Source organism: Lithobates pipiens, unplaced genomic scaffold (assembly GCF_037356315.1).
Source record: "Lithobates pipiens isolate NorthernLeopardFrog02 unplaced genomic scaffold, aLitPip1_a1.2 Scaffold_25, whole genome shotgun sequence".
In the NCBI taxonomy this organism is placed as follows: domain Eukaryota; kingdom Metazoa; phylum Chordata; class Amphibia; order Anura; family Ranidae; genus Lithobates; species Lithobates pipiens.
Window position 1 is genome coordinate 11,368,699 of NW_027507787.1, and position 3,635 is coordinate 11,372,333.

The 3,635-nt window shown below is 37.9% G+C and overlaps 1 long non-coding RNA gene across 1 annotated transcript; it reads right to left on the minus strand.

Annotated features, from left to right (window-relative positions):
- Positions 1-1,109: 1,109 nt before the first annotated feature.
- On the minus strand, positions 1,110-3,279 carry LOC143930098 (uncharacterized). Its single transcript, XR_013262709.1, has 3 exons — positions 3,106-3,279; positions 2,502-2,555; positions 1,110-1,298 (listed from the first exon to the last, which is right to left on the minus strand). It is a non-coding gene; the product is annotated as an uncharacterized LOC143930098 (long non-coding RNA).
- Positions 3,280-3,635: the final 356 nt, after the last annotated feature.

Sequence of the window (3,635 nt, forward strand, 5' to 3'; positions counted from 1 at the left end):
GTTGTGTATTAGTGTTTAGCAGACTGTGCGTCAGTCCCTATACCGCTGAAGGACTGCTGCAGTATAGGGCAGCGGTCAGCAGTAGTGCACGGCAACCCTATCTATTGTGGACCGATAGCGGTCCTTACAGAACAGCAGACTGTACCGCACCCAAGCCTATGTACCGTAGCACCCTAGACAGACCAAGTTACCAGTCCTTATAAGAACTTTTGTGGAACAAGTGAGTTGTGAATGATTAGCAGACTGCAGCAGAAGGGCAGCAGTCAAGTATAATATTCTTTCTATATTTGGAAGAAAGAATATTATACGTGTACAAGCCTATTACCGTACCACTGATACCAGTCCTGAAAAGAACCTTTGTGGAACTAATAGTAACAGCAAGTCTTTAAAATTATCCTCACTGCCTGACACACTGCTTCCTGCCTGTCCCTATACAAATTGGCAAAAAAGAGTAGGCTGGAACGATTAGCTGGAACAGCTCTTTTGTGGACCTGATAGTAACAGCTAATGATGATGATGATGATGATGATGAAGAAAGACTAATCTGGCTGAGCTGTCCCTAAAATAGCAGCATACAGCGCTCTGTCCCTTTATCTAAACTGACAAAAGAAACTCAGGCTGCTGACCTAACACCTATACCAGTCCTGAAAAGAACTTTTGTGTACCAAATAGCTAGCGTTTTCTCTGTCCCTACTCCACACAGGATCCTTTCCCTACAGTGACAGAAGAAAGAATGTAAAATGGCCACCGGATCGGGTGTATTTATAGGTTAGGGGGAATGTCCAAGTGTCCATGAGCTGTCATGTCTCAATTGGTTGTCCTGTAACACATGATAAACGTGTCACGAAAGGTTAAAGTTCTTGTATACATTAAACACGTAAGTCCGCCGGGGCGAACGACGGAAAAAGGCGTTCGAACCCGCGGACGGCGAAAGTCGGAAATTCGCCGCGAAACGACCGCCGGGCGAACCGTTCGGCCATCACTATTCAGGATACTCTTGGAGTGAATATCTTAATCTACGTATCCCAAATTTCTCATAGGTCTGTTTATTGTTTCCATCAACCCTGTGGGCATAACAGTGAAAATGTCAGAAAATAATTTCCAAAAGCTTTTTTTGTGTGTGCTTACCAAGTTTATTAAATATGCAGATTTATACACAACATCACGACTGACAACATAACATTTTTAATCATTCGTGTGCTTGGTATAGCTTCAGTTGAATCTTTCATGTTGGTTTTATTTTTTACATCCTTGTTGTTGGGTCTGGCATGGCTCAGGAGGGCAGGGGAGGCAAGGATCTGTGCAGAAAGAAAATGATAATATGAATACATGTTATACATTTGTATTCTTAACTGACCTTATAAAATATATACCCTTTCAGTAGTCACTTGTGCTAGGTGCTAAATTGTGCCTGTTATCAGCCTGTGCAACGTAAATTAGTATGACATTCCTAAATTTACCCCAATACAATGGTTAACATTTCACAATAACCACTCTAGCTATACTATACTGAGTTGTGCCAGGGGCAATAACCATAGGTTTCAGTCCTAGTTACAAATTGGTTGTATAAACTGACATCTACTAATAAACACATGCAGTATATATACACAGTCATGTATAATAATACATAATGTCTGATCATGAAATTACATAAGCCACATTTAACATGGGTAACTAGTATCAAGCACGTCTTTGAATTTGTTCTGTATTATTGAACTGAGTGAGTAAAAGAGTAAATCCTCCTAAATGTGATATTCCAATAGTGGGCTGATACTGTTGGCCCAAACTGAACCTGCAATAACAGAAATATAGCGGAAGCCATTGTTGACTTGTTTTTATAGGTATGAGTTCCAGGGCTGTCATCCTCATTCTGTCTTTACTACCTAGTAGCAGGATGGGATTTTTCCCATGTAACTGGCTGCATGCTTGTTCTGGGTCAGTGATCCACAAGGTAGAGAAGACAGTTTCAGACGATCACTCTTCTGGATGCATTATATTTGACATATTGAAAAATGTAGAAAAAAAGTGTGACACTCTTTTGGCTTTACAATTGTCTGAACTTACTAGTAAAGGAAAAAATGTCTTTCCAATGTGAAGGAAATCCACTTCTAGGCAAGATGGCAGGGGAACAAGTGTCCCCATTTAAAGATTTCCCCTTTATTCCTGTTTTGGTGGCAATTCAAAATTCTGGATCTAACCTTACTTTTAATCCTGGTGACAAGGGTGATCAGGATATTTAGAGAGAGTGAATCTCGCTAATGACGACACAGATCCCTCCCCACTCTATCCAAATCTAAAAATGTTTTGCCTTTAGTAATACTTTAATAATATGGTAAGTAAGAAGCGACCGTTCCAATATAAAAGTTGCCCGCAGCGAAATTGATTTACCACTGATGTGTTGTACAAAATAGTTTCCAAAAAAAAAAACATAATGGCAATATATTCCAGCTGAATACATAAAAATGACATTTGTAAATGATGTTTGATGTTTACTGACTCACCAGGCTTAGGGCACTTTGGTTTTTGGTCCTGACATTGCTGCACTGGTTTGCATGCTGAAAAAGGAAAAGTAGGGACATTATTAATGATGCCATGTGTGTTTTAGCCCTTAGATCACTACTGTTAATGATAATATATAAAGGTTTAAAGAACAATTTGAAAAGAAAATACTAAAGCTGAATTTGAGAAAAGTGTCTAGTAGCAAGTATTTCTATATCTTTGATCTCTGCTAATTACTCAGACATACAGCAGCATATTTGTATGACATAAATTAATGGGAATGACACATGACACTGGACAATATTAAAAAAAATTATAGGAGATAATGTGCTTGCTGATGGTGATTGAGTAAAACGTATTCTTTCATAACAGCAGAACATGTTAAAGCAATGTATGAAACAGACATATTAATTAGGTTTCTTTTGTTTTTATAATATGTTATTCTTTATACTAAAAACACTGAGCTAAGTTGAATTTTTTTTTTTTTATATAGAACTTGTGGAGTTAAATTAACACATTAATGTTGTAGACATCAAAATAGTGTAAGGCCAGACAGTCAATTTTTCCACTATCTGAAAGTTTTTATAAGAATAAAATGCTACTTACGGTCCTGGCACTTCTGATCATGATGTCCATGATGCCCGTGTTGTTCGTGTTGTTCGTGGTGTTCATGATGTCCATGATGTCCATGAGATCCACCTTTAGTAGACATTGTTGTTGGCTGGTGTTGGCAAGTAAGTTCAAATTACCTCAAAGGAATAGTAAGTTCTGTTGAGAAGGCTTTAAACCTGATGCTTTTATACACAAGCTGTTTCCTGTTTCTAAGGGGTGAGTTTAATCCCTGGAAAAACCTGATTTTCACCAAAGCTGACATTAATTTTATAGAGGAACTTTTTTAGCAAAAAATAATTGTAATGTTCCATTAAGGAAGGGGTGTTTCTTCCTTGGTGCATCACTTAGCTGACAATTACACCATAATTGTAATTAGTCGTAGAGCCATCTACGACTAATTACAACATTAGTCGTAGATGGCTCTTATTCAACATTGGGTCACGAATTCCATAGTTGATACTATGACTGAATTATTACATAGTAACATAGTAGATAAGGTTGGGAAAAAACACTGGTCTATCCAG